General features: G+C 33.2%; 1 protein-coding gene across 3 annotated transcripts in view; it reads right to left on the bottom strand.

Annotated features, from left to right (window-relative positions):
* The window catches only part of LOC111515381 (uncharacterized), a 239453-nt gene that overhangs the window by 226326 nt on the left and 838 nt on the right, over window positions 1–12289 (bottom strand). The gene's annotated exons all lie outside the window — the stretch shown is intronic.

The following is a 12289-nucleotide window of genomic DNA, read 5'->3' as shown; positions in this document are numbered from 1 at the left end:
CTCGAAGTTACAAAATGAAAAATGTTTTTCTTTGATAACTTTTCAAGTGGATATTCAAAATCATCCAAATTTTGGTAATTGACTAAACAAATGAATTCCGTCGATGAGCTTTCATGCAGGAGTCAGTTGTTTTGCTAAAAGTCAGGAACGGACTACCCCCGATGGTCCACACCCCAAAACTTTGAAATGACAGATATTTTTCAATATTTTTCAACAAAATAAGGTTACTTGGACAATTTTATGAATAAAAGTACTCGTGTGGAAAGTCGATCGGAGCAACGAGTCTTGATAAAAATGTAGTTCTACTCGACGACATCAAACCCGCTCGTCCACCATTATTTGAAATGAATAATTATCAAAGCAGAAATAATAATGATAACGTTAATTTAACAACATTTATAACAGGAATAATACAAAGTATGCTAAAATGAAGTCGTAAACAAAAAGTACAGTACCTATATGGAAGTTTAAGTCACAATTGTGATAGCAGATATTTTTTCAAAAGAAATATCAAGTTCTGTAGATTCGTGGTGTTTTTAAACTAACAAGCTACTCTACTATGAAATATCGAATTCATTCCATATTTTGTATGTACATAATACGTGTGGAATAATCACGTTTCGTGTTGATCAGTTATCTGAATCTCATGAAACTCAACATTCGAATGTTTCAAATTCTTCTTCACAGCTAAACTGTTGAGGAGTTTCACTGATAATTATAATTTTATGGGAGAAATTCTTTAACACGAATCTAAATTTAGCTGAAAAAACGCACATCGAAAAAAATATTTACTATACTAATAAAAAGCAAACGAATGAACTACAAAAACGGCTGCACATGATCAGGTGAAAAATATCCAGGGAATAATTATGTTCCATTTCTTTCACAGATGTTGACAAAAAAACCTTTTAGAAAGTTTTGATAAAAATGAGAAACTGGAATGCGATTTTGTTTTGTTGAGTGGTGCGTTGTCATATGACTATCATTGTATTGTCAATATTCTATAGGATATTTTGAATTTTTTTGATATGGCCGAACAGTTTACATTCAATGATTATGCAGATATGCATGTATTTTATGGACGAGCATTTTGTAATGCTGCAGAAGCTCGTCGTCTGTATTCCGAGCATTTTCCCAATCGAACGGTACCGTCAAGAGAAACATTCGAGCGTGTCGATCGCAGCTTGAGGGAGACAGGTATGTAATAATTGATAATTAATTTGAGCACGTTGTTTTATTTCGATATTATTGTAGGTACAGTTTTGCCAAAACGAGGTGGTGAGGGCGCTCCTAGGACTGTAGGTACCGTTGTATTGGAGGAAAATATTTTGGAAGCCGTCGCTGATGATCCTTCAATGAGCATCAGAAATCTATCAGAACAGTTCCATACATCCAAGTCCACTATTCATAGAATAATTAGGGAACAACTGCTCCACCCATTTCACATCCAGAAGGTACATGCCATGACACCTCAAGATTTTCCAGCACGACTGGAATATGCCAATTGGTTCATGGATAGGCAAAGAGAGGATATGACTTTTATTATCGAGTTTTATTCACTGATGAAGTTATCAACTCTCATAATCTCCATATATGGGCCGAAGAAAATCCCCATGGGATATTGCAAACCAAACACCAACGGAAATTCAACGTGAATGTTTGGGCTGGTATCATAGGAAACCATTCGTTCTACAGGACCGATTGAATGGAGAACGTTATTTGGAGTTCATTCAGAACGATTTGAATGGACTTTTGGAACATGTTCCATTGCAAACCCGAAGAGATATGTGGTTTATGCATGATGGCGCTCCTCCTCATTTTAGTTTGATTGTGCGTGACCATCTGAACCATATTTTCCACAATAGATGGATTGGTAGAGGTGGGCCATATTCATGGCCATCGCGGTCTCCGGATTTAAATCCATTGGATTTCTTTCTGTGGGGGCATCTAAAAAGCCTTGTTTACGCTACACCTATTCACACAAGAGATGCATTGTTGAATAGAATAACATTACATTGTGAAGCCATACGAAACGACCCTGGAATGCTATTTCAAGTACAGAGAGGGTGTCTTCGCAGACTAAGAAAATGTATAGAGAGAGAAGGTGGTCATATCGAGCAGTTTCTATAGCGGATTTTTCATTTCTGTTTGCTCTTGAGGCTCTTGAGTTTCGTTAGTTAAACGTGTTTGCATTATACAAATTCGTTATGAACATTTTACCTATCATTTCCATTTTCCTTAAAAACTAATATTTTCGAATAATGGTAGACATCTCAGGATAAATGTTATTGAATTAACGTTATCATTATTATTTCTGCTTTGATAATTATTCATTTCAAATAATGGTGGACGAGCGGGTTTGATGTCGTCGAGTGAAACTACATTTTTATCAAGACTCGTTGCTCTGATCGACTTTCCACACGAGTACTTTTATTCATAAAATTGTCCAAGTAACCTTAATTTGTTGAAAAATATTGAAAAATATCTGTAATTTCAAAGTTATGGGGTGTGGACCATCGGGGGTAGTCCGTTCCTGACTTTGTAGCAAAACAACTGACTCCTGCATGAAAGCTCATCGAAGGAATTCATTTGTTTAGTCAATTACCAAAATTTGGATGATTTTGAATATTCACTTGAAAAGTTATCAAAGAAAAACATTTTTCATTTTGTAACTTCGAGGGCCCGTTACTTGGTAACGAAGGATTTTAGGAAAAAAAGTTATATGAAGTACTGGTGATATTTTGACCCCATCTATACATTTCCGAGAGGAAAAGAGAAAGTCCAGGGACACCCTGTATATATATATATATATATATATATATATATATATATATATATATATATATATATATATATATATATATATATATATATATATATATATATATATGATGTATACAACTAATATTTCTTATATATTATATATATTATATATATATATATATATATATATATATATATATGATATATACAACTAATATTTCTTATATATATATATATATTTGGATGATGCAACTAATTTTTCTTTTATTTTCAGTATTATACTATTAATGTAAGTTACAAAAAGGATTTGAAGCTCTATGACTTCTATTTGATTATCTGCGAGCGCTTTCGACAGCTGGTCGTGCTGTCATCTTCTAGGCACTCTTCTATTTGAACGTGTTATCCTGTTGTGTGTCTTTTATACGGTCCGAACGCCTCAATACAGGCACTTCTGTTGCTTTAGGTAAATTTGCCTGTATTTGGATTACACCAGGTACTATTCTTTGTGTTAAATCTTCTCCAGGTTTATTGCTTCTAGGAGTATATATTGATTTGTTCAATATACTGAATGTTAGGTCTTGTGTGTTTTGATTTGTACTTGTTCCGTTGTTGACTGTTAAATTTATGGATGTTCACGTTTTCCCAAATGTCCATGCGGTTTCCCTTATTGACTTGTTTTATGAGTTTTATGTTCTCTGGTAGGGGAAAGTTATGTTTGTTTTGTATAGCGTGTGTTGCGAGGTTTGATTTATATACTATTGGGTTTATGTATGCCTTTTTGTGTTCATCGTACCTTTGGATCAGTTTTTTCTTGGTTTGGCCGATATAGAATTTGTTGTGTTGCAGTCTGAGCATTGTATACTGTATATCCCGTTTTGGTTTTTGTCTTCTTCTTTTTCATAGCTATTTATTTTTTGCGTTATTTTCGTGTTTGGCTTGTATGTGATTTTGATGTTCAATGGCTTGAAGATGTTTGTTAGTTTTTTGGTTTGGTGTCCTACGTACGTAAATGCTGTCCATCGTTGTGTTGTTTTGTCTGTTGGGTTGGCTTGATCCTGTTGACACACAACAGGATAACACGTTCAAATAGAAGAGTGCCTAGAAGATGACAGCAGGACCAGCTGTCGAAAGCGCTCGCAGATAATCAAATAGAAGTCATAGAGCTTCAAATCCTTTTTGTAACTTACATTAATAGTATAATACTGAAAATAAAAGAAAAATTAGTTGCATCATCCAAATATATATATATATATATATATATATATATATATATATATATATATATATATATATATATATATATATATATATGCTCACTATGATTGAATCATAAAAATGGGGGATTTTCTTTAGACGGGTTAATTTATATTCTTCTTTCTTGACCACCATGTATTAATAATTATCGAAATTTCATATAAAGTGTATTAAATTCGGTTTCCCTCTACAAGGAACCCGATCAAAACATAATGATGAAGGTTTCCTTACAAAAAAAATTATAATTATTGTAGGGTCTGCGAATATAATTTTTGACACAAAAACTGTAATATGTCAAAACGGTTGGACTTAGATATAGGACATTACACAGAAAAAGTATTTGAATTCTGATGTAGAATCCAAAAATGTAATGATATATAGGGTATTCCTTTCAATATAACAAAATTAACAGCTACTTCCTGTCTTCAATCAAAACCGTAACGAAAAATTAACTCTAATAAACTTCTGTAACTGTTCGAAATGGAGGTTTCGTAGCCCGTAGTTTTATGATGTACATTTTTTCAAGAAAAAGTGAAATATCTCATGAACGTAGTGTACCTACAAGATTTTTTGAATGTATTCCCTAGGGGACTTCGGTACGTTAATGAGTGGGAAAGAGACCTGTGCGACGTAATCGATGCATAGGATGGAATGAACATGGCTGCCAACGTAAAAGAAAAAACATGGGTGCTATTGAGGTATATAGGGCGTGTGCAGCGTTAAAGAAAAAACGTATAGGAAAAAACATGGTCACCATCAAGGTATAGAGGGTGTGACAAAATACATCATTCGAGAAAAAAACATGACATTTTAAAAAAGCTCTAACGTTTCAACGTGCAATCTACCAATATGTACAGGGTATTTCAAAAATACATGGCAAGAAAAATACATGGCAAGAAAAAAACATGGCAGTTCGACGTGGGTGTAGCGTTCCAACGTGCGATCCCAATGAGAAACGTTTTTATATTCAAAAGTGTTGTCGAGTTAAAGTTCGAAAATAGGGCAATGGGTGAGTAAAGTATTCAACAACGACATTTCAAAATACATTGTTTTACATACGTTTCGACCGTCTTTAGTTTTTGTGTTTGAGTGCATGTCATTTGTCAAATGTTTGGAGGAAAAGGAGGAAAAGGGGGAAGGGGGCAAAGAAAACACGCGGTATTGGTGAGTACGAAGGGATTTCAGAACGTTTCCGCCATCATCAGGTGATGAGGTGAGGTAAAAAAAGGAGAAATGAAATATTTCGAATAGAAACTTATTAGGCATTTTCATTTTGGTAACATATCACAAAAATGTCCGTTCGTATTATATGCTGATTTCGAATCAGTTTCGAAAAAATTGCGAGGAAGAGGATTCAAGCAAATGTAGGCTACTACTTGAAATGTTCTTATGACGACAGTTTGTCCAAGTTTAATATCCATAGGGGTGACGATTGCTTACAATGTTTCGCCGATGAAGTGGCTAGCATTGCAAAGTTCGTTGAATCAAAAATAAAGAAAACTGAGCCGATAATAGTGCTTTTAAATAGTATCAGTGCTGCAACGACTTGACATATCTGCGAAAAACCGTTAACGTGCATGATCATGAGCATCTCACGAAAGCATTTTGGGGCAAAAAGAGGGCGTGTGAGCATACTTCCCATCAACAAAGACAAATACATTTCATTCACCCAATACGATTGTGAAACTAGCATTAAATTCAGATCTATAGATTCTTATCGTGTTATGGGAGCCAAACACGATGAGTTGATTTCCACATTGAATGTAAAAAATTTGAAAATATTGAAAAAAGAATTTGCAGAATAAGACGATAAAAAAATTTAGCTTTTCACTAAGGCGTATTTCCATACGATTATGTGGACGATGTACAAAAACTCCTCGACACTTAGTTACCATCCAAAAAACATTTTTATAATAAACTCGACTATTGTATAATTGATGATGCAAAGTATGTTCATGCTTAATATGTTTGGCATCAATTCGATACCAAAACTTTGGGTGAATACAGCGATTTATACATGCGAACGAATTTATTGCTCTTGGTAGACGTTTTTGAAAACATTAGCAAAATTGACTTGAAAACTTATGGGCTGAACCCTGCATGGTATTATGCTATGCTATGCCATGGGATTGTATGTTGAAATATATGGAGTGTAAATTTTAAAAGACGTCGATATGGTTGTTTGTGGAAAAGGGTATAAGGGGAGCCAATAACAAGTATATGCCAGCATACGATCCAATGAAACCATCCAAGTTCATAATGTATTTCGATGTAAATAACTTTGCAAATGGCGGTTTCGAATTGGTCGATACGAATATTGATGTGTCTCAAATTCCCGATGACAATCCTGCAGGTTATATTTTACATGTTGATTTGGAGTACCCTGAAGGGCTTCACGACTTGACCCAAAATTTTACATTTTGCCTCAAGCACCGCGCCCCACCAAAATCTAAATTGTCAAATTTAATGCCAACTCTCCATAATAAAACAGAGTATACGTTACACTATAGGAATTTGAAACAGGCCCTTGAGCATGGATTGAAATTAAATTTGAAATTTTTAAATATACAGGGTGTTTGGTGTAGGTGCTACAGACCAAAATTCCATTTTTTAAAATAGAACGCCCTGTATATCATTACATATTCAGATGCTACGTTAAATTCTGATATCATTTCATGTTTGGTTTTTGAAATTCGGTTACGGCGTTGTTGAGTTATTGCTTAAAATGTAAAGTCTTGAGAACAACTATTATTTTTAAAAATATATCATACAATTATTCTCTCTGCATCAGTTCACATGAAAATTTGTCAAAATTTTGGGTGTTCGAAGTAATGGTTTCAATTTTGAGTTGTGGAATTCAGTCAGGAATCATTTTGAATATGAAACAATTGCGAAATTGAAAGAGGTGTATTCGAAAACAAATCTTTAATTAATAACAATGTAAATAATATAACTTGATAAATCATTTCATAAGAATGGTAGGTACCTAGAAATAAGTCATAAAAATTGTTCAAAGTGATGCCCATTAGATATTATACCGGCTTCGAAACGTGGAATCACTTCTCTCGTACAAGTCGCTCTTATAATATCAGGCGTAATATCACTGCACGTTAGTCGAATTTTCATTTTCAGATCATCCACATTCAAAGGGGGAGTAGTGAAACGAGCCGGCCACCGAATTGGACCGTTATTACCAATCCATCTATTTGGGTACGTTCTATCCAGTTATTCAGTAACAACCTGTGAATTGTGAGGAGGAGCACCATCTTGTTGCCACCAAATTCCTTGTCGTTCTGATATGGGAATATCTTCCATCAACTGGATCAAATCATTTTCTAGAAAATGTAAATATCGCAATCCATTGAGATTTTCATTGAAAAAGTAAGGTCCTATGATGCGGCCATTGAACAATCCACACCATACATTAATACCCCAAGTAGTTTGAAAATTACTTTCGCGGACCCAGTGGGGATTTTCTTGAGACCAGTAGTGACTTATGTCGATTCACAACTCCATTATTGTGGAATCGCGATTCATCGCTCCACAAAATTTGACTGAATATGTTAGGACTTTCATGTAATATTACCTGAATACAAGCAATGAATTCAAGTCGTCGTTCGAAGTCCGTGGGTTTCAAACCTTGTACCAACTGAATTTTGAATGGGTGGTATTTATTTTCTTTCAGAATTCTCTGTACATTAGATTTACTCACACCGACTTCTTCTGCAAGAGTACGGATAGAAACATGTGGATGAATAATAATATAAGCCAACACATTGATCTCTAAATCTTCAGTTCTAACAGATCTCGTATGATGACGATGCTTTATAGTAGAAGGAAATGACCCAGTTCGCAATTTTTCTACAACTCTCGAAAAAGTCATTCGTGACGGAATGGGTCTGTCTGGAAAACGTTCTTGGTATAGACGTTGTGCTTGACGGCAGTTTTTCTGACATTCCCCAAAAATTAATAACATATCAATGCAATCACTTGGACTAAACGCGAAAGGCATACTGGAGTTTTCGCACAAAGAACACAGTTACTGTTTTGCAAAGAATCACTGAATCGAACTGACAAGTAGATACAATTCAACAACATTTGTTACTATGGCATCAACAAGCATAAGCTACTTGATGAAATTGTGCAATATAAAGCAATTCACCCTCAAGTTAGTCACATTCTCAAGAATTTCAATATTATATTCAACTGATATCGATATCGTATCGTAGAGGTGAGAATAATGGTTTGTATTCAGTAGTAGTCTAGTTCAATTTAATAAAAGATATAGACTGGATTCGTGTACGAGTAAATAAGTTTTTTTGAAACATTATATTTAAGGAAAAGTGCAATAACTCAACAACGCCGTAACCGAATTTCAAAAACCAAACATGAAATGATATCAGAATTTAACGTAGCATCTGAATATGTAATGATATACAGGGCGTTCTATTTTAAAAAATGGAATTTTGGTCTGTAGCACCTACACCAAACACCCTGTATATTTAAAAATTATATCAAAATATAGCTCTCATGAACTCCTAAAACTTTTGTATGAAACATTTTTGTGTATCTCCTTCAACAAACCAGATATTGCCTGTCACATAAAATGTGGGACACCCGGTGTATATATATATATATATATATATATATATATATATATATATATATATATATATATATATATATATTACATTGTACTAAAACATAGCCAATTGAACGTACATCAGTACTTGCAATTCATGAAAAGTTGATATGTTGATAGTTTCAAATATTGATTATTCAAACAAAGTTCTCATGAAATTATTTATTAAACATGGACAGTGTGTAAGATTACAAAATAATTTCCTTGACTATGGCTCAAAGTTAAAAGCAACTTCAACATTATCAAAACCTGTTACTTTAAATGAGGACAATACTGTTAACGTTTTGGTATATTTTTATGCATATCCAGAAGCTTCCATTTGCAATGCAGAAAAACAGTACAACGAATTTTGAAAAATCACGAAATGCATCCGTATATATTTACGAAAGTTCAAGCTCTCCAAGCAGAAGACTTTGAACGTAGAATGCATTTTTGCAAATCTCTTTTAATACATCCACAGGTAGATCTTGAATTTTTGTTCAGAATTCAATGGATAACATTTCCAGCATTTATTGTAAAAATGTGATATTTTGTTTTCAATGTTATTATTTTTTATCATTCTAATTCTGTTATTTTCTATACTTTCACATGTTATAACTCAGAAAATCTGACTTTTCACCTACAAATGCCTGATTTTTGGTATAGTTGTTCCCTAGAAACTTTGAGCCACAGTTAAGGAAATTATTGTGTAACTTTACAAACTTCCTCTCGTTCATTGTTGTGAATTCAGGATATTTTCTGCAAGTTCTGACAATGATTTGATCACTTTGTTCATGTGTAATAAATAATTTCATAAAAACTTCGTTTGAGCAATCGATATTTGCATTCATTTTGTAAGATGTTTTGAAACACCATCGATAAATATGCGTAAATTACTTATAAAAGTAACCAAACTATTATAAGCTTGATAATTCCACTGCTACCTAAAACCAAATTCTTCAAAAGTAATGTTTCCAGAAGAAGTTACTTTATTAAGAAAACTTCATGATTTAGGTATAGGGACATGATATCTCTTGAAGCATTTTTCATCATCTTTCAATTTATCGAGTAATAGGTATATAGGGGATTTCATTTGAAAAAATGAACTTGACCAGTTTTATGCATAATGAAACTAATAGTAATTTCAGCACGCCCTGTATGATATGAAGTCGATTTCTTGGTGTTAATTAAATATTTCCAGTTTGTCAAAACTATCATCAAGATGTCAACTTTCCATCAATTGATAGTACTGCTGTACTTAAGTTCAATTGGGGCTATGTATTGGACCATATTTAGTGAAAATTATTTTTTATTTTGAAAACTGATAGAGATAGGTATGACATTATTAACAAATAAGTATTACAGTAAAAGAGCGATTTAAAAAATATGTTAATATATGGGTATTCTATTTAAAAAAATTAAGTTGCTACGGCTTTTTGATAGAAGTGGCAACGCTGAAATGTTGAAAATATTAATTTTACATAGATAGAACAGGTAAGGAAATGTAAGATGTGAAATTTTCAGAGAAATCCTGCTTTGCGTTTACCATAAACATGTAACCTACCATCGACCGTGAGTCACGATGTATATATACTAGTTGTTGCCTGTGGCTTCGCCGGCGTAGAATTTGATTTGTCACATTAAGTTTCGTGACGGACCATTTTAAACAAATAGTTACGATATTTTTTCATTAACCCAAAACGTCAGGTTTCCAACTTCAAAACTAACGAAACTCAATACAATCTGTAAACCCCTATTTTTCCTCTTGGGGGTGGAAATTCCTGATTCTCTCTCTTGATGCTTATTCACGCGAGTGAACGATAACGCGGGTAAAACAGCGAGGAACAGTATAAGTGGGTACCTATTGATTGACTGACAATCCTATATTAACGTACAGCCGAAGTTACTCACTCTAGAGTCTTGAAATATGCAGATAGGTTCTTTGTATAGCGTAAATAAGCATCAAGGGAATCAGGAATTTCCACCCCCAGGGGGAAAATAGAGGTTCAAAGATTGTATTTAATTTCTTCTTTCTTTCTAAAAAGATATGACAACTACACAAGTGGTAAATAGCTTCGAGAATCGAATTATGTTATCTATAAAGAAATTTCGCAAAATGAACACAATCGACAACGATGCTGAATCACACGTCTGCCCGTGTTTTTCATATGTACCTTATTACTGAATCTTATGGTTTGTCAGCCAAAATTTCAGATTCTACTAGAATCCCATCATCGAACTCTTCGGGTATAGATCACATAGCCACGGATCACATAGCCACGGAGCGAAATTTAAGATGTATATTCACTAATGATAAATTGTTCGATCCTGGCACACATATTGATCAATTCGTTTGCCTCAGGTGTTTTGTTTATACTAATGATATTACAAATTTTAAAATCCTTAGATAAATTTTTCACAATTCATTTCACTCTTTCATAGGTTACTTCACTTTTGGGAAACTCTTCCAATTTAAAACCGCTTTCAGGTAAAAAAAAAAGGTCATTTGAATTTAGGCAACTATAGAACCATTGTTGCCAGCAGTTTATTCATTTCAGTATTAAGTAATAGTAAAATAATAGTATTATAGAGGGTACAGAGCGATGACCATCCTTTTACCATATTCTGAGAAATGATAGGATTCATATCCTGAAAATTGGCAAATATAGGTTTTTTTTAATTCTTCATCAAATGGAATTGATGGTGTTTTTCCAACAGTTCTGAAAATAACAATTTGATGAAGTGAGTTAATAAATACTTACCTGGTAATTAACTGAAATATCTTCAAACATATTTTGGAATAGTTTTTATATTTTGTCTGCCAAGACAATGCAATATTTTCGAGTTTTGAGTTGTCACTCTTTTATAAACATTTAGAATAAACATTTTTTAATCCATTATGCGTTAATCTGAAATCTGTTTTCCTTTAAAACCATGACTACAAATTATTAACTGTAATAAACTGTTCTGTAACTGTTCGAAATGAAGGTTTCATAGCCGTAGTTTTATGGTGTACATGAGCATGTTTTATTTTTTTTAAGAAAAACTGAAATATCAAACTGAACAGTTGATTTTTGATATAGGAAATGTTTCATGAAAATGAGTCAAAATCATCTCCAAATTTCAAAACTATCCCAAAATACAGTGTATTCTTTTTGAAAAAACTGAGTTTTGGCCAATTTTTGTACATTCAGAATTAGTCATCAATTCCGAACTTCCGAACACCTTGTGTAACATTTTGGAAATGTTACTCCTGCAGGACGATGAAATGAAGTATTTTGATAAATCAGTAATAGCTTATTTATGTAGTCTATCAAACTTTCGAATTTTACAGGAAAATTACTCGAGAGCCGAATACCTAGTTTTCTTTGAGTAAACTAATGAATATCACAAGAACGGTTCATTTTTGGTATAGGGTGTATTACATAAACTCACATTAGAATTATCATGTATTCAAAAATGTGAAAATATACAGGATGCCACATTTGAATCAAGGAAGTTGTTACCAATTCTCAGAATAATCGAAAGTGTTGGAAAAACGCCATTATTTCAATTTGCTGAAGCATGTTAAAAAACCTATATCTGCCAATTTTCAGAATACGAATCCTATTATTTTTTTTATAAAGGGCTAACCAAAGGTCATTGGCACTA

The sequence above is a fragment of the Leptinotarsa decemlineata genome, unplaced genomic scaffold (assembly GCF_025532065.1).
Source record: "Leptinotarsa decemlineata unplaced genomic scaffold, Ldec_3_MD MMD2_tig00000690_RagTag_RagTag, whole genome shotgun sequence".
NCBI classification, from domain to species: domain Eukaryota; kingdom Metazoa; phylum Arthropoda; class Insecta; order Coleoptera; family Chrysomelidae; genus Leptinotarsa; species Leptinotarsa decemlineata.
Note: the sequence above shows the minus strand (reverse complement) of the source record. Positions and strands in the feature narration are given on the sequence as shown.